We start from the raw sequence: 23,394 nt of genomic DNA, 5'->3' as shown, positions 1-23,394 counted from the left end.
CTCATCTTCTTCTCTACTGCCTGTAAACCAGGTCCACGAGTGTCAGTGGTCAGAATGGACCCGCTGCTCTATTGCTGCTATTCTGCCACTTTCACTCAACAAGCAGATCCAGGTGGTCACCTAGCAATCATTTCAGGCTTCTACAGGCTCCCTTGAATGTTCAGTACTAGAAAGGAGTTTCTTCAGGCTTTGAGATTTTTTCCAGTTTCTGACAAAAACCACTATTCAAAATTCAAATATTACAAAAGTTCCCTATTAATGCACATGAAGCTCTTCCTCACAGTGGGAGCAGTGCACAGAAACGGACCTTGATGCTGGGCTGCTCTGTGCGTGCTTTGGTCAGTTGGGAGCTGCTGATTCACAGATTCACTTCACGTGGATGAAGATGCTTGTTTGCTTCCCCGTGAGTTTATCGCGCTTCAACAGAGAAGAACCCTGTTCTTGGGTTTTGCCTCTGCCTTGCTCCTAGCACCGCTGGAATAGAAAGATTACAAATGATTTTTTTGTTGTTGTTTTAAAAAACAGAAAAGAAATGCCGTGTACCTGTTAGGTAAGTAGAGGCAGAACTGAGGGTGGTCGCTGTGCATGCCAAACCTCCTCCCCATCACAGACAGTTGAAAGCTGCTTCAGGCTGGAAAGATGCACACATTTAGGTCCTTGTGACAGGAAGCAGGTCAACCTGGGCGGGCCCCCATCTAGACCAGGTGGGCTTAATTCAGTCAATGGGGTCAAACAGTACCGTCAGCCATGCCTACCAACAGGGTATGGGTGGGAGCCTCAAACCAGCTGTCATGCAACCCAGCGCGCGTGGGCTGTCCAGTCCGCCCCCACCCCCCACGAGCATATTTGCCTCCTCTATCCTTTATAAAGTCACTTGGATCACAAACTAGGTTTCTGCGTCAATTGGTTCTTGTGTGAAGCCAAGGACAGAGGTACATTTCTCCCAGAGAGAGCCCTCACATAACCAAATCAGATTATAGCCTTCAGTGTTAGGGTTCCAACGAATTTTGGGGGAATATCTCAAGTGGTAGTGGTAAGGACACAACTCAATCCATATTATCTCTTTATTTTGCTCAGCCAGATGCTTGCCCTTTGAGCCTGAATTGTTGCAAGGCTTATTACCCCATCAAGTGTTCCCAGAGCAAGCCCTAAATGGGCAGTAGTCACACACAAGGAAGATTTACAGGGGACACTGTTAAGAATGATTAATGCTTAAGTGTTCCTTGTCTCCCCAAATGTACCATCTGGCAGAAAATTTGTTAGATCTCTCTCCTGGGAGAGATATACCTCAGCTCTTGAATAACTCTCCTGGTCATAGAAGTCAAATTCCAAGCTTTTCATCCAACATTCATAAAGCTAAATAAATGTTACATAAACCTAAGTTCTCTATCTTGGATAAGACAAAGTAAAATCATGACTTGGGAAGGTTTTCATTGAGGACAGAGACAACTTCAGATATTCTAAGCCTATGAAATTGGTCATGATTCAGGCAACTTGCCAAGGAAGCAGGTAATACCTAGGTGGGAGGTGGAATGAATAAGAACTTGCACTAAGATTCCATTCCATCAGGTGCAGCTGGTGACTTTGGAGGCCCAGAGCAGGCAGTGGGAGAGAGAAGACCAGAGCAGGGGAGGGATGTGATGAGCTGGAGGGTAGAGGGAGGGATTATGTGTTGTCCTGCTGTCACCTCCCACCCCACTGTGACCCTTTAGTGATGTGGGCCCAGGTTTGTGATGCAAGTGGGTTTGAAGCCAGAGGGGACTCAGAGTGCTCAGTTGCCTGAGTGCAACCGCTGTATCCAGAAGATGGAGGAGATTCTCTTTCTGCTGGAACAGAAAAGTGCTTCCTGGCTGACCTACCAATACCCCACCTGGTTCACTGTTTTGACCTTGGCCATCCTGTATGGAGTGGGTTGCTTCTTCCTGGTCCTCCCCTTCCTTCCAAATACTCCACCTGTGCGACCACCCAGGAAAAGGATAAAGGTAAGAAATTCTCAACCCAGCCATAGGAGAGATTGATTTTTCCTCGTTTTATAAATTTTTCCTTTCGTAATTAATTTCCTGATAGGGGAAATCTCAAGAAAGAAGAGACCATCAGCCCTGGCTTTGGAATGTTGATGAGGGCTGGTGCGTCCTTACTCACTGTTAGGACTTTGTTCACTGCATTGGTATCATTTTATCCTTGCCGGCTTATGTTGATTTTCATTATTTCTGTTGGCTTTCCCTGTTTGTGAAGCTCAGGAGGCGTGGATGCATCATGATCATGGACACAAGGGTTGACAGAGTTGCAGGTGGAGAGATCTCATGGCAGAGGGAGGGATTGTGAGATCAGCAGTGTGGAGAACTCCCCCATCGGGAAGCTAGGGAGTGAAGGGGGATTGATTTCAAGACGAAAAAATGAAGGAGGCCAGAGGGGACAGAGAGCTTTAGACCTGACTGTGATTACACAACTCCTTTTGAAGGCAATTTAACCATGGAGGGGGGGGGGTGTTGTTCTAAAATGGATATGGTAATCATTGATTGTACCATTGCCCTTGATCTGATTGAACGACTGAACTATTGACTCGTATGATATGTAAATCATTTGCCAGTAAGGTGAGCATTCAAAAATATTTCTCTTTGAAGATCTCAGACCTCCCATCTCTAGTTGTTATAGAGGGCAATAGGTAAAAAACCCCAATATAGTGACGCAGTGGCTAAGGACTAGATGACTAGACATTTCAAAGGGCAGCTCTCATCACTGGGTCCTCAGTCTCTTTCCTTGAGCTCCAGTCTCTGGGCCAAGGCTCCTTTTCTGTCTGGGCTAATTGAGAAAGCATGGCTGACCCCGGGGAGGAAGTGGTCAAGGGCTGGCCCAGAGCTTCAGCCTCCATAATCAAAATCTTGCCCACCAGAACACTGAGTGCTGAGAGTGTGTGCTCTCCGTGAGCAGAGGAAGGCTGACGGAAGAAATGCACTCTAGGTCTCACACAGAAGCTGGTTTCTGGGCTTTAGTCATTCCATGGAGATTGTCATTCTTCTAATCACCAGTAAATGCCTGCAGTTTGTCACAAAGAACAGACGCAGGATTGGATTCCAGCCTGACTTCCTCTCTTGTGCCCCAGCCTCAGGTGGAGACAAGGAGAAGCAGCAGGTCAAGGGACAAAGGTGACGCTCTGAAAGGTAAGGTTCTGCCCATTCAACCAAGCTCTGTAAGCTCTCCTGTCCCCTCCTCTGCAGGATGCCAGTGGCAACAGCCCGTCTCTCTCAGGTAATAATCCTGAACAAAAGGATATTGTGGATGGAAACAGAACCCAGATATTTCCCAGATGTACAGGAGGGGCCTAGGATGGGATGAAGGCTGGCCAAGGTAGGACCCAGTAGGGAGCAGTGGGGGTGTCAGGAGCAGATTCTGGTGGATTTGGAGGTGGAACATTGAGGGGTAACTGCGATAAGCTGTGTAACTTTGCCAAGGTTCAGATTGCTCACTGAGACCCCACAGACAATATTGGAAACCGATGCTCCTTGAAATGCCAAAGCACCTCCTGCCCGTGGGAGTAAGCTATCATTTGACCTTGAGCTCTGGAGAGTCCAACGTCCTAAGTGCACAGCCCGTGTGACATTCCTTTCGGTCCTCTGGGAGGGCTGCACCATAACGGTTCTCTTGATTTCCAGTTTTCCGAAGCTTCCTGCAAGAACTATATGGCGCTCAGAACCTGCGTTTGCGTCTTAGGCAGAAGTAAGTAACCTTCCTGCTTCAACGCGGGGTGCATCTTCCAACCAGGGTGCCTGTGTGGCCTCGGGCTGCAGAGCAGCTGGGATGCGCTGGTTTGGGGGACACTTTCAGGGATGGGCAGAGAATGACAGGAGTCACGGGCAGTGGGGTGGGGCAGGAAGAGCAGGCCATCAAGGCTTGGGGAGGGGCTGAGCTTGCACCGACCCTTGCTAGCCTGCTAGGTCTCTTGCCCCTTCAGTCCTGGCAGTAATCTGGTCCTTCTGTCTCCTGCAGCCACTTGGGAAACCCACTTGACACTGGCAGCTTTGGTCAACAGAAAGCTCAAGCCCTCTCTGGTAGCTGGCGAAATAGAGGTACGGCTGAAGTCCACGTCGGTACGCGCGCCCCACACGGTTCTGCGGCTCATCCATTCCGGACACCTAGGTCTCAGAACTCCACCCTTCCACGGGCCCAGATGTGCATCTCAACTTCTCATGTCTTACCCGCCTTGAGTCAATCACCAGACTGCGCACATTCCCGTGAACCTGACAGTCTTTCACCCACACCACTGGCTCTTCCCTCACCCAGTGCCAAACCCCCGGATTCAAAGGCCTACCTGCAGCCTCCAAGCACTCTCTGGGACTCACCAGCCCCGCACCCCACAGGGACTCCTTCTCAGAATGACTTGTTGGCAAGGCCCAGGCAGAGCCCATCTCCACACAACCGCTGCTCCACACCTGCCATGGCAGCCATCACAAGTCAGGATCCCACAGGCCTCCCTACTGCCTCCCCACCCCAGTGTTGGGCAGCTGCCAAGAACTTACAGCTTCCCTCCTTGGAATACTTTGGGTCTCTGAAAGAGCACTCTACCTGGCACCCCCAAGAAGACACCTTTCGGGAAGGACCCACAAAGAGGCAGGGGGAAGTAGGGAGGCCCACCTTGCTCAACCCCAATGTCCACAAGCTGCTGGAAATAGAAATCACAAAGGCAGAGAAATGGAATATTTGGGAAGAAAAAGGAAAGGGTGTATCAGAATACCATCTGCAGGCCTTAAATATGTTGAAGGCACTCGATGGGGAGCAGATCACTGCACCTCCCCAGCCCTTCTGGAATGCCAGCATCAAAGCAGAGCAGATACCCAGCCCTCAGAAGCATTTTCCACAAAAATTCAGTGAGTTTTTCTGGGGTCTACCTTTTCTGCACAGGGAGTCTCTGGCAGCTGCTCTCAGGGTCTCTGGATCCACCCTAGAGTTTCCCACTGTCTTATTTAATGAAATTCCTAATGCCTTACCAGCTCAAATGCAAGCTAAAGAGTACCCACTCTTGTTGCAACGTCACTCCTTGCCCTACACTGAAGGCCGATTCCAACTTTTACTTCCAACTGCATGCCAAGCCCAGGCCCCACCGCCGGCTACAGTCCTGACTCCGCCCGGTCCACAGCCCCGTGGCCCACTCGCAGTACCTTTTCCTCCTCCTCACAAGAGTCCCTGTGATGAATCCTGTCTTACCGTCCACACTAAGTCCCAATCACGCATTCCAAATTCACTTCAACAGCTGGAAAGCCATTTTTTAAAGAAACAACAGGAAAGTGAGAGTTCTTTACCCTTTATGATGCCACGACCCCAGGAAGCTTTTTGTCTTCGCAAACCCACTCATCCCCAGGACAATCAGAAGGTGCAGACCCCAAAGACAGACCCCAAGCTTCCTGGCTGCTTGAAGCAATCGGAGCTCCACCGCCAAGAGAACTTCCCTCAATTGCAGGGGCCCCTCGGCAATGGGACTCTTGAGTCTCTGACACTAAAGCAGCCTCAGGAAAAATGGCCAGGGACTTGTCTGGATATGAAGCAGCCCGAATGCTCCTGCTCAACACCTGGAGACAAGCAGGGGAAGAATGTAATGAAGACGGTGTCCCCAGGAAGATGCACACACCCTGGACCGTCGCTTGCGTGCTGCAGAGCCGGTGTCCAGCTGAGGAACAACTCGGTCAATGGACAAGGGAATTACTTGAGGAAAATATCCAAATGTAATCTATCTCTCTGTGGATCAGGAAACTACTGCCCAAAAGGAACTCCGGGAGCCGACTCAAAGGAGTTAAGTGATTTGAGGATACACAAGGGGATTAACGCAGGAACTTACACCCTAAGGGGTCCAAATAAAATCCTACTGGAAAACACCCTGAATGTCCACATGTGCAGGAAGGTGGAGCAGATTAGAAAGGATCAGATCCCTGGCATTGTTTGCCGTTCATGTCTTGCGATGACCACGCACGCTTTGTCTATTTCCCTGACCCACCCACATGTTGTCAATGTGGCCTCCTGGGGAGAGCTGGAAGATCTGAACACAACGCAGAGCCTTTCCTTTCTCAGCCCGGGCACTCAACAGGTGCTGGACTCGCATATCGTAAGGCTCCAAATGAGGCAGAGGTGGTGCATGCCCCTCAAAGTCCTTGAGCCCACAAACCTCTGTAGGACAAGAAAAGACAACGCAATGTCCTTTCCAAAGTCCACCTGCTTAGCCACCCCTAAGTATTGAACTAACCTAGTAACTGAGGCTGTCAAGGTCCTGGGAGAACCCTGTCAGGCAGACTGGGGAGAGAGAGTGACCCCAAAGAAATCAAGCCCTACCCTGGAGAGTCCTTTTGCTGATTGCTCCCCTACAGAGGAGCCTGTTCAGGGAACCCCAGCCTACCCCCCACTTGATAATGACAGTGGATGCTCATTGGCCCTCAGGCAGCCGTTTCCAGCCTTCATGCCCAGTATCCTTGGCAGAACCTTCCAGAATGAAAGTGTCCAGAGAGAGAGCCTAGAGCAAACCTCAAATCTAGTACTGACCAGCAAGGGTTCAAGGAAAGAGGGTGCTAGTTGTGCCCCAGATTGGAAGTGAACTCTGAATGTCCATCTTCAAGAGCCAAAGAGACAGGGTTGGTGGTGGTCAAGAAGTCCTCTTCAATAGAGCTAGACGATAGAGACACTTTCAAAACCAGTGTGCTGGCAAAATCTCAAACCAATGATGTGGACCGGGGGTGCTTCGAGGCTCTAGGATGTAGTAAAAGGTTCCTGCTACCTGGAAAGTGTGCTCCAGTTCCTGAAAAGCCAAGCCTTACAGCACGAGTGTGCAGTGAGATTAAGCTCCAGGTGGAGGTAGAGGCAGAGGATGGTTCTCCATGCTGTCCTGTTGACGGGCTCCTTCAGGACTGCACCACTGATGTGCTCACTGCCACCAATGTTTTGCCTTCTCAGGTGGTCCATTGCCGCCCCCAGCATTTGTTCACTGGGGATAAGCCAATATGTCAAGGGCCAAGTGGCTTCGTGGTGGCTAGAGCAAGTTACATGGGGCAGCAGAAGCTCAAAAGCCCCAACCTTCAGGACCCCTCGACAAGGAGAAGGAAGGATGCTGTTCCCACTGACAAGAGGGAGACTCATAAATGGCCCAATCCAGAAGAGCATGGAAAAGGATTAGCGGGAAGAGGCATCTCCCAAGTCTGTGGGTTAAGCCAGCCTGTGCAAGACAAGGCATTGGCTGAGTGCCTTGAGATCAAGTCCTCACAGCTCCCACCAGAGAAGGGACAGCTTCCTGCTGAGGGCCACAGCAAAAAATGGAGGAAGCACTTTGTCCAGTGGATTTGCTCCAGCAAAAAATCTACAGGACACAGTGATCCTTTGCAAAAAGGAAAGCCCGTATTACCCTGTGGTCACAGCCTTGGGCCCCTTCAAAGACAACCAGTGTCTCCTAACAAGGTCACGGAGGCTCAGGTGCTCACGACAGATGTTGGCCAAGTCCTAGAGGGGACACCAGGCTGTCATCAGGAGTATCTTGCGTCAACGTTATGTCCACGAAAAGAAGCGCAGGCCTCAGTTAATGGATGTTCCTCCAGCTGCAGGGCTCCTTTCTTTGTAGAACACAGGAGAGTGGCAAGTGTGAGACCCTGCCTCCACCAGGCGATACCTGACTGCCAGAGCCTTCCCACCACGAGCACCTGTATCAGGGATGTATTCACAAATTTCTGTCCGTTCAGGGGATTCATTGTCAGAAGCCACACTCAGCCATTGCCCCCCAGGGTGTTTGTGTGCCCAGTCAGCTTGCAGCAGCAGAGGCGGAGGAGGTGGGCTTACTCCAGTTACCCTTACCACTGCCCACGTCACTGTCTTCGAGAATATGTCTTATCTGGCAAATTAGAAGACGCTTCTTCTGCTCTGATTAGTAGGAAAGTATCCATGCCAGCCACTTTAGCCTGTTCTGCACAGGCTAATGGCTTCTCTCAGCCATGATATTCATTGTTCCAAATTGAGATTTTCCACCTCCTACATTAAAGTGTGACTTCTGTGCTGCATGGCGGGATCTAGAGGGGGTGTCATGTGTGTTAGTCTGTGTAGACTAGAGAAACAAAATTCATACACTCATATTTTATGAGTTTTATATAAAGGTTAAGTGAACATTGAAAAGCATCCCAACCCAGTTCAATCTAAGACCACCAGTCCAATAGTATCCCATGTGTCTGACACCAATCTACAAAGTCCTCCTCACAATCCAAAAACACACGGGGAGACATGGACTGCAGGAGGAAATTGTAGTCCGTGCGCTGGCAGGTTCTCCATGAGGCTGCTGCAGAAACCAGGGCTGCAACAGGGTAGGTCCATGCGGCTTCTCCTCAGGGATCTCCCAGGAAATGAGTCTTTCCAGCTGCTTTAGGGACCTAACAAATGCATATCCACCCTGGTGGCACTATCAGAGAGCAAGAGACCAGAAAGGCTAGGCTCACAGAGCCATTGATCTCCCTGCCCTTCAATTAACCCCACATGAGTTCATTGACGAGGTTGGCATAATATACCTTTAACTATGTTAGATACTGCGTCTCCTTCTCTGAGTGCTAGCTTTGACTTCTCAAAGGGCAGGGCTCTGGAGGAGGTTTTCAGCAGTGTTTCCCACCCACTTCCATCCCAAGTTCTTCATTTTGCACCTCTTATGATTTATGGTAACACCCCTACTGTGAAAACCTCAGAAGGTCCCAACACAGTGAAGAATGTTCCCTGGTGCCATTACTTTGTCTTCAACGTTATGTGGCTGCAGTTGATAGGTTTTGAGAGGCGCAATCCAGCCAAGAAATTCCATCGAGGGTCCAGAAGAGGTTTAGACCAAAGTAGCGTCTCATGGTACCAAGCAGGCATGAGACATGTGGCGGCCTGTCTAAGTCCCACATGTGCATTTGATGAAGGCTGCCAAGTTTGGCATGGAGGTTCCGCCTCAATACACCTGTCACAAAATGGGAAATGACATATTTTGCTACCTTTGCCTCTCTCCCAGCCTAGGGTAACCTCCAGGATGGAAGTCCCAGGTCTGACACATGTGGGTGGGAACTGCTAGGGAGGCTGCCAGCGGGGGACTGTGCTCACCCACTGCACCAAGGGAAAATCCGGTTCACAGCTCACATGCCTTCCTCTGTATATAAACCCGGAGAAGGAGCAACAGCTAAGGCTGAGTGGTACAGGATGAGCGTCTGTGTAATAACCACTAATGGTTAGGCACCATGGACACAGGGTAGGGAAGGATACAGTGAAGAAGAATATGAAGCGTTGGACGTAGCAAAGGGGGCCAAAGAGCATGAGGATCCCCAGAAATGATGCAAGACACAAGCGGAGCTAACACAGGCTTACAAAGGGGAATCGGCCAGGTGCTTCACCCCAGCTTTAGCTAGCTGCCCCCACAGCAGAACTTTATCTCCTACAGAGAGCACTGGGTTGTATAGCAAAGGCACAGCTTTCAAGCAGGGAAGGTTACTTTCTCAATACTATCTTTAGTGGGGCGACAAACTGTTATTTTACTTGATTTCCATCTCCTGACTGGGGGAAGGATGAGTTGATAGCCAGGGTGGGGTAGAGTGGGGATGAGTCAATAACAGGGTGCCAGGACTCAGGAAACATGACCCCAGGCTTTTGGGCTTCACACATGCATACACACACGCGTCCGCGCTCTAGGAATGTTCTCACGAAACATGACCCCAGGCTGGTGGTCTTCACATGCACACACACGCGTGTGCACACACACACATACATGCTCTAGGAATGTTCTCAGCAAACATGACCCCAGGCTGGTGGTCTTCACACACACACACACACACACACGCACACACACACACACACACACGCTCTAGGAATGTTCTCAGGAAACATGACCCCAGGCTGGTGGTTTTCACACACACACTAACGCGCACACTCTAGGAATGTTCTCAGGAAACATGACCCCAGGCTGGTGATCTTCACACACACACGCACACACACACACACACACACGCGTGCACGTGCTCTAGGAATGTTCTCCGGAGAGAGTGGCTTCTAAGGACTGAGTGCTGCAAAGAAAGTCACAACTGGGAGCAGCCTTCCCTTCCCCTAGAGACTCCTGGGAAATCAGGATGTGCACGGAGATTAGACATCACCTGTCTTGATAAGGGAAACCAGTTCAATAGTGGTCAGTGTTTCCTCTGTGCTTCTAACACAGGGTTTTATTTCCTGGGCACCAGATTATAGAAGAAGGCAGGAGGGCCCCCCAAAATATGATTAGTTGATCCGCTAGAGTAAATTCTCATGTGCTTAAAAGAACACCCCTGGTGGGCCAGGGTTTACTGTTTACTGAACTAAACAGTAAAGGATGGCGAGGAAGACATCCACTGAGCCTTGACCTCCATGCCTCAGTCAGGACACCAAGTGTGTGTGTGGGGTGGGTGGGGACTGACACCAGTGGTGGAGGAGGGAAGTGGACATAGGCCCCAGAGACTGCTGGTACAGCAGCATGATGTTGTTTCTGGAGTCCTGATTGTGCCAAGGCAGCCTCTGGAGTGACTGTGGCAGTAAAAAATCAGATTCTGGATCTGCAGAGCCTGGATCTGGGGCCTCTTGGGTAGCAGGTAGCTTGGGTGTGTTCCTAGAGAGAGTGAAGAGCTGGACACCGGACTACCCGCTGCTGAACCCTACCGTTCGTGCTAGGTAAGTGCACGGAGATGGAGAGAAGACCCTGAAAGAACAGCAAGGGGTGCATGGACCAAGCCCCTTCCCTTTCCCCTGCCACCAGGTCCTCTTATATGGTGCTGTGAGGTCAAACAAAGGGAAGCCCACTCAGACCTGCAGAGACCTCAGCGAAACACCTGCCCCCCACCCCCCACAATTCAGCAGACATCTCACAAGGACACTCACACATACCCGAGAGAGAAACCTCACACACATACTTCCTTGGAGACTTCCAGAGAGACTCAGAGGCCTCGCAGAGAGACTTCATATGAAGTTCTCAGCATCCTTTATGGAGACTTCTCAGAGACCCCACAGGGACCTCACACAAAGCCCTCCCACATAGCTCACTGCCAGCACGGGAGAATTAGCAGCCGCTGTCCACCCCTGAGCTCCTGGAAACTTTCACACATTGTCTGCAGTGCCCCCCATGCTTGTGCATCTTTGTCCTCATAGCCTTGCTTGGGAACAACAGAATCACAAACTGCACGTAGTTGTGTGCAAATTTTTTCCACTGAAACATTTTCACTAGCCTGAACTCTGAAGTGTAGTTTACAATTGAAATACAAGTAAAACTGCCAACACCAAATGAGAGTGTGATTTTAGATGGTGTGCAGTCAAATGTCGCACGCCACACTTTTACTTTTGCTTCGGACAAATTCTCTAATTGGTGGGGAAGTGACTGACTACTTTGGAAGCAACAGAACAGTCCATCAAATGGGCTTCAGGACTCAAATATATAAATAGACATCTGATCTGAACTCAAACTCATTCCCCAAGGGGCTCATGAACCTAATTTTTTTGGAAGAGTGAAGGAACCCACATGAAAATAACAAAATTTACATCACATTGTGTCTGTCTGGCTTAATTTCTCAATGAAACAGCTGTCATATCTGAAGATATTCAGGGCAACATTCCTTTTATAGCTCTGTCGACATAATTAATATGATTTTTCTGTGAAATGTAATATTTCTAAGTTATGCAAAGTCCTAATGTTTATCTACCACAACAAACTGATAATATTTCGAAGGATGAAGAAATAGATCAAGAAATAATAATTAATGAAATACACATTTTCAGGTAGTACCATTTACAATAGCCAAGCGTAAATGAAAATATCTATATCTATACTTGAATAAAAAAACAACAGATTTATATGAGGAAAACTACAGAAATTACAAGAAATCAAGAGTGACCTCAGCAAATGGGATAATATCCCATGCTCCTTGACCAGACGACTCAATGTAGTACAGTTATCAGTTCTACTCAAGGCACTAGACAAGTTTAATTCACTCCTGATAAAATTACCCTCATCTTTCTTCAAAGAATTGCAAAACCACTGATTACTAACTTCATATGGTAAGGGCATAGGTCAGGGGTTGAACCTACAAACTTCTCCTTGGTAGAAAGATAAAACTGTTCTCATAAAAGACTTGTAGGCTGGCTTTGAGTTGGAATTTTGGGGTCATTTAGGATTTTTTTGTGGCATGTGATTTTTAGGGCTTTAAGGTCATTTGGGGTCATTTAATTTTTTTGCGCATTAGGGTGGTTTGGGCTTTAAGGGTGTTTTATAAGGTTTAAGGGAGTTTTTAAGGGATTTAGGGGTGATTTTTTGGAGTGTATAGGTATTTTTTAGCAGGTAGGGGTGTTTTTAGTGATCTTACAGGGTTTCTTAGAGATTTTAGGGTATTTTAAAATATTTTATGTGTTTTTCCCCAGCATTTTATGTTTTGTTGGGGCTTTCATGTTGTCTTCAGGGCATTTATGTGGTTTTGGAAGTTCATGGTTTGGGAATCTTCTAGGGATATGATTTGGAAGTTCCACATGTTTTGGGAGGCATTTAGTGTGTTATTTGTGGCTTCAGAGTGTTATTTGAATTTTAGGGAATATTATGGCTTTTCAGACATTTTAAGGCTTTTAGGGTGATTTTAGTGTTTAAGGGTGTTTATTAGGCTTATATGTGTTTTTATGGCTTTTAGTGTTTTGTTAAAATTTTAGGGTGCTTCTTAAGGCCTTAGAGTGTTTGGGGGGATTAGGTTTTGGTTTTCAGGGCTTTAGGGTTTTGTTGGATTATTTTTTGCTTTCATGGTGAATTCATGTCTATTAGGCTGTTGGACTTTTACAGGGTTTTATAGTGCTTCGGGTTGCTTTGTAGGGATGTTCTTGGGGTTTTAAAAGACTTTTAGCATGTTTTTAGGGCTTCACGTGTTCTTTATTTTGCGTTTTAAGGCATTTGCATAATATTAGGGCATTTATTATGTTTTCGGGACGTAAGGAGTTTTTTTTTAAGACTTATGGCGCATTAGGGTGTTTTAGAAAGCCTTTTACCATGTATTTAATGGTCTTAAGATGTTTTAGAGAGTCTTTAGGTGTGGTCTTAGCATTTTAGAAATATTTTAGACGTTTTAGGGTTTTTAAGGCATTTATAGTGTTTTTACGACTTTTAAGGTGTTTTTAGAACACGCCTGACAGGTACACACTATTTCAATCAGGCTCTGGTTAGTGCCTCTCAATCAATTGGTGACATGGGAGTCTGGATAATGGATTACCTTTACTCTGCAGATGAGAAAACTCACTCAAAAAGACACAGGTGTTGACCCACAGGCACACAACTGGTTAACAACAAAGACATATTCACAACCAGTGTTGGGAGCCAGAGCCCTAAGCCCCACATACCTGTCCCCAGCCGAACAGTCAATCTATCCTGAACCATCAAATGATCTGAGCAGATCCTCCCACCCAACTCACCTTCCCATGCCAAATATTTTATTTCAGAAGGTGGCAGTGAATCTGCAGCTCTGAGAGAGGGACATATCTGATCGGAGCACATGGAGCAGATGAAGGGGGAGGAGGGGAATGTGGAGCACATCCAGGCACACCAGGACTTGAGGATGATGTTCCCACTCAGAGAATCCAGTCCACATAGAAGACCACATGGCCAGCCCCACGATGAGACAAGACACCCCTCAAAGACCCATAGCCTTAGAGGGGACAACACTGAAGACACAGTGTGGGAAATGCGCCCGAACTAATCCTGCCACACCGAGGCATAACACTAAGGGGGTACAGCAGAAGAGCAAGAAAACGAAGCATCGAGGTCCCCAGGGAATGCCAAAGGATGACTTTGGGGCCAGTACTTGGTACACCAACAGACTGGACTGGAAAACACTCTTAAAGGCCAACAAACCGACCTTGAACTAACGATGAGCCACTTCTTTCTTGTTGAGTTGTTTTCATTCATTGTCATTGGATTTTGGTTGTTTTGTTGCTTTTAGTGCTTGGTTTTGCTCTGTCTTGTTTTGTGTATGTTATTACATCTACAGGTCTGTCTAAATAAGATAGGCTGGATGAACAATCTGGAGGAGAGAAAACAGGACCAACACTTCTGGGGAGACATGGGAGAGAGGGAGGTGTGGGGAAAGGTAGTGGTGTTAAGAAACCCAGAGAAAAGGGAAGAACAGGTGATGCAAATCGGTGGTGAGGGGGATGTAGGAGGCCTGGTAGGGAGTGATCAAGGGAAATGGAACCAATGGAACCAAGAGGAATTACTGAATTACTGAAGCACAAATGAAAAGTGAGCATGGCAGTGGGCCCAAGAGGCAAATCAAAGGGAATAGAAAAGCAAGCTAGGAAGCAAGGGTCAATTATAGAGGTTTAAAAAAAGGCATGTACATATTTAAATATATGAGCATGGGGAAATAGATCTATGTCCCTATATTTATAGGTTTTGTATTAAGGTAGCAGATGGACATTGGGCCACTGCTCAAGGACTCCCTCGTTGCAAAAATACTGTTCTATTAAATTGGCATTCTATGATGCTCACCTTCCCTACACGATCACTGAACACAAAGCAGGTACATAAGCAAATGTGGTGAAGAAAGCTAATGGTGCCCAGCTATCAAATATATAGCATGTGAGGTCTTAAAGGCTTAAAGGAAAACAAGCGCCCATCTAGCTCAGAAGAAACAAAGCCCACATGGAAGAAGCACACCAGCTTGTGTGATCATGAGGTTTTGAAAAGATTTGGTAGCAGGCATCATCAGAACAAAAAAAATCTTATCATTGCGAATGAGCGGGGAGTGCTGGGTACAGACACAAAGCCCATTTACAGTCCTCTGGACATCCCTAACAGAAGGGTGTCAGGGAGGAGATAAACCAAGACAGGTACCAGATAATAACGATGAAACACAGCTTTCCCCTAGTTCCTACATGTTTCCTCTCTCCCACTATCATGATCCCAAGTCTAATTTACAAATCAGGCTAGACTAGAGAATGTACACTTGGACAGATAGGAACAGGAAACATGGGGAATCCAGGGTGGATGAGCCCTTGAGGACCAGTGTTATGAGTGCAGACTCGGGAAGGGTGGAGGGAGGGTAGGTTGGAAAACGGAAACCGTATACAGGGATCTACATTTAACCTCAACAGAAAAGTGGGTGAAGGAACACCAGACAGTGCAAGATATGAGAAAATAATTAGTAAATTATCAAGGGTAGCTCGAATGGAGGGGGAAAAATGAGGAGCTGAGGCCAGGGGCTTGGGTGGGGTGGAGAGTGGATATTTTGAGAATAATGAGGGCAATGAATGTACAAATGTGCTTTACACAACCGATGTATATATGCATTGTGGTTAGTGTTGCATGAACAATTTAAAAAAAGGTCTGGACAGAGGGCACATGCAAGGATGATCTCAGGCTGGATTAGATCAGCAAAATCACCTACTGGAGTTGCCTCACCCTGTGTCTATTCCTGAGTCAGGCATGAAGCTTAGGGCCCATAGTCCCAGGAGCTGGACAGGGAGGGAGGCGGGGTTCTGAGGTCATTCCATAGGGGCAATGGCCCTCCTGTCCTGCCGGGCCCACCCTCCTTTGTAATCCTGCTGGCTGGAGCACGGCTTTCATGGAGTCCACACCATGGGAGCTCTACTACTCATGGGGGATTGGCAGGAAGCCTCTGCTTATGCGCACACACCACCACCTAGCTGGAGGATCTCTGTGAACAAAGCCTGAGGCAGACAACAAGCCCACTAATTGATGCTGTAAGAGATACAATCAGCATCCAGAAACCTGCAACTGGGAGTAAGAGGCAGCATACTTGGCCCCAGCCACTCCCACTGCCATCTTCAAGGAGTGACATTCTAAAGCAGAGGGTTTTCAAAAGGCACTGCCAGGACTGTGGAATGAGCAGCTCATTTGTGGACATGGATACTGTGTGATCCAGAAGTATTACCTCTTCCTTTCCATTCAGGTGAGACAAAAAAAAGTTCCAAATAGAAAGCCATGCATCTAAACAGTATCCAATAGCCACTCATGTGCAGTGCTGCTGCCTCCAAAGAGCTTTCCTAGGTTTTTCTCTCTGTGGACAGATATACCTTGGTCCTTGGCTCTGCATGAGAAAGAATTCACGCCAAAGCCAGGTTTGTGATCCAATTGTGTTTTAGGAGAGATAGGGAGGTATGGTAGGCAACCCTGGTGGACCCCAGTGGCTGAATTGAATTTACTTGGCCTAGGTGGGTCAATGTGGGTGCAGCACCCACCCAGGTGTACCTGGCCTTCCTGACTGGAAACCTGGACCTCTGAGCACGCTCGGTGTGCCACTCTTTCCTGGGTGGCTAGCTTGGCCCTCTGAGCATGCATCATGGACAACCTAGTCCCTATGCTAGCTACCTAAAATTTACACCCTGAAGAGATATGGACCCAAATCTTTGGGGTACAAGGCGACGACATCTTTAGGTACTTCCTGCTGGCAAAAGGGTGAAGTCCATACCCTTTCTACTCTGCTGGGAGGGGTTGTCCATTCAGGTCTAGGATGGATAAGGTTGAGGTGGTCCAGGAGATGGTGGTCCTAGAGGTGGCACACTTGGTTCAGAGGGCTTGGTAACTTGAGAACTTCTGGAAAAACAAACAAACGGACAAAAGGGTGAACAGTTTAACTGAGACAAGGCTAGGCTTGTGAGGTGGCAGTGCCCTTGAAATTAAGTGAGTGTCACAGGAAACAAAAAAAATCCTAGGATTATCAGGCATGTGTGTTTGTTCGTTCTAAGTATAGGCACGGGAGTAAAAGCATCCACAATTTCCCCTATGAGGGTACAGGGTTTGGGAACTACTGGGTGCACTGAGATCACTGTTTCATTTATGATCCTAATGTTTGGACCCACTGATAAGAACCATGCTTCTATTTAATCCTATTATCCCTCAATTATTAACTTTGGTCAAACAAATTTTGTTTTCATTAATTACTTTCATAGTTATCTATCTATACACACACATTTAATTGAATGGAATGAAAAGGTCATGCGTTATAGCGTTAAATTGTAATATTGGAATACTACAGCGGGAGTCAACAGGGATCAAAAGAAAGTAAGTGTCTGAGTCATTTTTAATTTTCTTGGCTTCAAATTGAATAAAAGACTTGTAAATTACCCAGAGACCAAATTCCCATGGTGCCTCCTACAACGGGTAGAATGTTCAGGGATGTTTCAGGGCTGGGAGATTAGTAACCCCTAAGTCCAGGATCCCTTAGGGCAGGGGTCCTCAAACTGTTTACACAGGGGGCCAGTTCACTGTCCCTCAGACCGTTGGAGCACCAGACTATAGTTAAAAAAAACCAAACTATGAACAAATTCCTATGCACATTGCACGAATCGGCTACTAAGTAGGACATGCAGAGGCAGCAAAAACACCCTGAGGGTGGGATAAATGTCGTCAGGCCACATGTGCCCCACGGGCCACAGTTTGAGGATGCCTGCCTTAGGGGTTCCTGGGTGCACTGGGGATGAAGGTCTCTACTGCTCCTCAAAAGGAGAAATGCTGTAACTTCTGGCATTTCGGCCCACTTTCCAATCACTTTACAAAACTGTTCCAGGTGAATCAGGGTTAGAAGGGAAAGTGTACCATTCTCTGGCCACCATTCTCCTTTCTCAAATAAAGTTGCATAGTGTATCAGCTTTTGTTTGTCTAGCCTCTGTGTCAACTCTATCCCAATTGGACAGGATTCATGCAAGGGGGCAATTCCTGAGTATGAAGCTGCTAAGTCCCATCTAGAAAGCACAAAAGAAGGCTATGTAGAGCTTGCTGCCTCAAGGTCAATAAACCCCACTTGAGAGCGAGCCCTTTATTGCCCTGAATCTGTTGCCTCAGGAAGATGCCCCAGCAAGAAGTAAGGGATCAAAGACAACTCACTGAGGTCGACTTTAAGTCCAACCATTATTCTAGACAAGCTAGGAGAACCACTGCTTGGGATGGCCCCATGGCCCTCCAAGATGCCTGCTGGCGGGAGCAGACTCTCAAATCTCTGAAGGGAAGGGGCATCTGGAAGCTCAGGGAACCTTAAGGGAATTGGAATTTCTGTCTGGAACATCGTGGCAGTGGAACTGTGTATTAAGAGCTTTCCCCAAAAGTGCCTTAAGCAGCAACACTGAAAGCCTAAAGGTAACAGTTACACAGGAAGGGTTCCATATGCCATTGGCCTAAGCCTGGGCCACGGAAAACCAGCCTGTAACAAGGAACAAACCTACACTGGTAGAACACTAACACTATAACGCCTCAAGTTTTAAATTCAGGAAATAATTTTAAACATTTTTATTCTTTACTTTCATAGTTATCAATATGTATATATGGCATTCAAATATATAAAACGTGCAATGTTTTTGAAATGTAACCAAATTGTCACATTGATAATTTATAAGTTTGGTACCAGATAAGTTTCAATTAAATGCTATAAAAATGTTGTGCTGGGCATTATAGGGCTAAAGCAGCTTGTTTGAAAAGCCAGGAGAAAGGGAATGGAGGGGAAAAGGGAAATATTTGGCTCCCAGGACAAGGCAGGGCTAACTCCCAGGTCTATTCAACCAGCTCCCTAGGCAGTGCCCTTCCACATGTTTGGGCTGGTGGGCACCATCTTGGCCAGGGTCACAGGCCCCGTTTCCCCATGGCCACAATGGCGGCTATATAGGATCTCTGGGAAAAGCTTAAACAGCCTTGACAAGAGTGAAGCCATTATGAGCTGACAGAAGGCACCATGTAAAGTAAATAAAGTAGCTATGAACTGTAAATGAACTAGCTGATGTAGGGGAGGTAGGCTGTGCAGATGTGCCCAAGGGAATGTCCCAAAGGATATGGATGCTCAGAAGATTCGCGAGAGCGACCAGAGCAGTCTTTGTTCAACTAAGAATGACTAACTGCAACACCCTGCTTCCCTACTCTGCCTGCTTGCACACCTGCACATTGCAAAAGTATAAAAACCTTTGGACAATTAGACTGGGGCTGCTCAGGAAAAAAAACTTTTTCTGTTGAACTTGCCAGCGGTCGGAGTAGTTTTCTTTCTGGGAATGGAGACTGGCTACAACATTTCGAGGTGCACCGAGATCCAATTGCCACTGTCTGGGCTTGCTTAGAAAGGAAACCTCCTTAACAGGAGTGCTCTCCCCAGAACTACGGATTTCTGATTTCTCTAGGCCAGGGGTCCTTAAACTCTTTAAACAGGGACCAGTTCACTGTCCCTCTGATCAGTTGGAGGGCCGAACTATCGTTTCAATAAAACTATGAACAAATTCCTATGCTTCCTGCACATACCTTATTTTGAAGTTTAAAAAAAACACACAAACAAACGGGGCACAAACACTCGGCGGACAGGATCAAGGTCCTCGGCTATCCGCATGTGGCTCACAGGCTATTGTTTGAGGACCCCTGCTCTAGGCGCTCACAAAGAGAATGTAGTTTCAGCCCTAAAGCCTGGAGACTCCGCAATTTGTTTAAAGGTGATTGGACAGAAGGAGTTCCTGATTTGCCCATGCAAGACTCGTTTTCCCTTCCCCTATTTCTCAGAGTTCATAGTTATGTTTATGGGGAACCAGGACATCCCTATCTGATCCCTAAAATTGATGCGTGGAATGACATTGCCACTAATAAGCCAGCATAAACAAAAGACTTACTTCCTCCTGCAACAGAAAGGGTTCTTGTTTCAAGATTTCAGGAAACATGGCAGGACCAGAAAAAAAATAGACCCAAGGTCCTAAAACCACTAAGGTGGAGGCTGCCCTTCCCCAACCCCTCCCCATACCCCTCTGTCTCAGCTTTATTCCTTTTTGCAGGAGGACTCTGGAAGTGGGAGAACTAGCTTACGACCCTTCATTATCACTGCCACCCTGTCAGGTGCATGGGGCTGGAGAGAGAGAAATACTCATAACTCCTTTCTGAGTCCACACCCCAACATACACTAGGGCTGGTAGGGGATCTCGACCGCCCCAACCCCCAAGAAGGATAATTCGGCAGCAGCCATTCTACACTCAAGGCAAGCAGCCCCAACACCTGGGGAAGACCCCTGAGTCCCTTTTTGGGTATATATCCCCTTGTATTCCAGTGATTTGTATAATTGGAATCAACAAAATCCCTTTTTCTGACAAAGCAGGTCTGATTCCTTGATAGAAACGGTTTTCCATATGCATTAGCCCACCTCCAGAAATTGCCAGCAACTTCTCCAGGTGCTGTTCACAACACAGGTACAGTAGCCCTGCCAGAGAGAGGCCCAGTAAGCAGTCAATGGACATGATGGTCAGACAGCAGGCACTCCCCATGTGAGGGAAACTCTTTTTGCCACTGCATGAAAAATGTGAGATCCAAACTCCTAGCAAGGCACAGAAGGCCTAACCAGGTATCACCAGTTTCTCTTGCAGGCCCTCAGTGGAACAGCTAGAAAACCTATGAATTTATCTAAGGTCAGTGAGAATTTTCAGGCTCTTACAAGAGAATGTCTGCGTGCCTTTTTAGAGTGACTGATGGAAGCCTACGGGCTTTATATCCCTAACGGCCTGGAGGCCCTGAGAACAGGAGGGCAATAAGTATTGCCTTTATTACTCAGTCTGCCTCAGACATGAAAAAGAAGTGGGAAGGGTTTGACGGGAAAAATCTTAGTGATTTGGTACAAGTGGCTCAGCGGGTGTGTAACAACAGAGATGATCCTACCACGACAGAGACAAAGAAACTAGTTAAAATACTAGGAATTGCCATGAGAGACCCCAGAGACTCAGGAAAAGGAGAGCATGGCCCACTTACGGAGAGACTGACCTGTGGGCACCGCCAAGCCATGGGGCAGGATCAATGTGCCTACTGCAGGAAAGAAGGACATTGGAAAAATCAGTGCCTTGAATACCCCAGGAGAAGCAGACAACCCTCCAATAGAGAGGACGGGCCTCATCCACACCTAGAAAATCCCAAGCAAGAGACAATAATGCTTGAAGAAGCTGAATGAAGGTGTCCGTGCTCTGTTTCACTTGGTCCCCAGGATCCCAGGCTAACTGTCCAAGTAGGAGGCCAGCCAGTCAATTTCTTAGTGGACACAGGGATTACCTTCTCAGGTTCAGAAAAGAGTACAGGCAAATTGTCAAAAGGAAAGATTTGAATTACTGTCAGCATATGATTGCTTCCAAAAATAACTCACACCAGAAGATTTGCATGGAGGTTAGGTGGGTTTCTCAAGACATCATGATAAAAAATATCTGTCTGCCCTTTGTCCCAGTTAGCCATATGATTTTTATGGCACTGGCCCCTGGCTTGGCTGTTGAGCCAGGGAAACTGTTTTTGCAGGACGTGAGGCGGTGGCCTGTGGCCATCAGTGGAAGGACAAAATCTCCACAGTGGTCTTCCTGTTTCAATATGGAGCCACCTATATCACCTCTCGGACATTATTGTTGTCCTGGGCTCAGAATCGCCACCCCAGGTCTAGAAGGCACCTAACAGATCCACACTATTTGAATCAGGCTCTGGTTAGCCCCTATCAATCACTTGGTGACATGGGAGTCTGGACAATGGAGTACCTTTACTTTTCGGATCAGAAAACTAACTCAAAAAAACACAGGTGTTGACCCAGAGGCACACAACTGGTTAAAAACAAAGCCAAACTTACAACCATTTTCTGGAGCCAGAGTTCTGAGCCCCTCGTGGCTGTGCCCAGCCGAGCAGTCCCTCTCTCCTGGACCCACCAAAGATCTGAGCAGATATTCCCCACAACCCCTCCCAAAGATTTTATTTCAGAGGATAGCATTGAATTTGCATCTCCTGGACAGAGACATTATCTGATCAGAGCACACAGAGATGAAGGGGAGAAGGGGAGAGTGGAGCACATCCTGTCCCACCAGACCTTGAGGATGATGTTCCCACTCAGAGAAGTCAGTTCACATAGAAGACCACATGGCCAGCCCCACGATGAGACACAATGTCCCTCAAAGACCCATAGCCCTAGAGGGGACAACACTGGAGACACAGTGTGGGAATTACCCCCAAACTGATCTCGCTACACCGAGGCATAACACTAAGGGGGTACAGCAGAAGAGCAAGTAAAAGGAGCAGCAAGATCCCAAGGAAATGCTAAAGGTGGACTTTAGGGTCAGGGTTTGGTGCCCCAAAAGACTGGACTAGAAAACACTCCTAAAGGCCAACACATAGTCCTTAAACTGTCTATGAGCTTTTCTATCTTGTTGACCTTTGTTTTCTTTTATTGTCATTGGATTTTTGTTGTTTTGTTTATTTTGCTGCTTGGTTTTGTTCTTTCTTGTTTTTGTGCATGTTATTGCCTCTACAGGTCTGTCTAAATAAGATAGGCTGAACGAACAATCTGGAGGAGAAAAAAAAAAACGGGACTAGCACATCCTGGAGGACATGCGAGAGAGGGAGGTGGGAAGAAAGGTAGTGGTGTTAAGAATTCCAGAGACAAGGGAACAACAAGTGATGGAAATCGGTGGTGAGGGGGATGTAGGAGGCCTGGTAGGGCGTGATCAAGGGTAATGTAACCAAGAGTAATTACTGAAACCCAAAGGAAGATTGAGCATGGCAGTGGGCACAAGAGGAAAATCAAAGGGTATAGAAGAGTGAGCTGGGAAGCAAGGGCCAGTTATACACGTCTAAATAAAGGCATGTACATATGTCCATATATTAACAAAGGGGCATGGGGAAATAAATCTATGTACAGATGTGTAAAGATTTAGTATTAAGGTAGCAGATGGACATTGGGCCTCTGCTCAAGGACTCCCTCATTGCAAGAACACTGTTCTATTAAATTGGTATTCTATGATGCTCACCTTCACTACACGATCACTGACCACAAAGCGGCTGCATAAGCAAATGTGGTGAAGAAAGCCGATGGTGCCCAGCTACCAAATGATATAGCGTGTGGGGTCTTAAAGGCTTGAAGGTAAAGAAGCGGCCATCTAGCTCAGAAGCAACAGAGCCCACATGGAGGAAGCATACCAGCCTGTGTGATCACAAAGTTTCAAAGGGATAAGGCAACAGGCATCATGAGAACAAAAATATCTCATCATGGAGAATGAGAGGGGACTGCCGGGTATAGACCCAAAACCTATTTGCAGTGCACTGGACATCCCCTTACAGAAGGATCTCAGAGAGGAGATGAACCAAGACAGGGTATGAAACAGCAAAGATGAAACACAACTTTCCTCTAGTTCTTAATGTTTCCTCTTACCCCACTATTATGATCCCAATTCTACCATACAAATCTGGTCTAACTAGAGAAGATACTCTAATACCGATAGGAATTTCAAACACGGGGAATCCAGGGTGGATGGGCCCTTTAGGACCAGTGTTATGAATGGAGATACTGGGAGGGTGGAGGATGGAAAGTGGGAACCGATTACAAGGATCTTCATTGATCTAAAAGAAAGGTGGGTTAAGGGGGACACCAGACAGTGAAAGAT

The 23,394-nt window shown here is 47.3% G+C and overlaps 1 long non-coding RNA gene across 2 annotated transcripts in view; it reads right to left on the bottom strand.

Moving 5' to 3' along the window:
- The window catches only part of LOC142435873 (uncharacterized), a 375,388-nt gene that overhangs the window by 236,706 nt on the left and 115,288 nt on the right, over nucleotides 1–23,394 (bottom strand). The window contains exons 2-3 of one of the 2 annotated variants that reach the window (XR_012781625.1): nucleotides 1,871–1,953; nucleotides 544–631 (exon numbers count right to left, since the gene is read on the bottom strand). This is a non-coding gene — a long non-coding RNA (uncharacterized LOC142435873). The remainder of the gene's footprint in view (nucleotides 1–543; nucleotides 632–1,870; nucleotides 1,954–23,394) is intronic. The other variant, XR_012781626.1, reaches the window with a different exon arrangement.

This window comes from Tenrec ecaudatus (assembly GCF_050624435.1).
Source record: "Tenrec ecaudatus isolate mTenEca1 chromosome 5 unlocalized genomic scaffold, mTenEca1.hap1 SUPER_5_unloc_4, whole genome shotgun sequence".
Taxonomy (NCBI): Eukaryota; Metazoa; Chordata; class Mammalia; order Afrosoricida; family Tenrecidae; genus Tenrec; species Tenrec ecaudatus.
The sequence above is the reverse complement of the archived record's forward strand: the minus strand, read 5'-3'. Positions and strand labels throughout refer to the sequence as shown.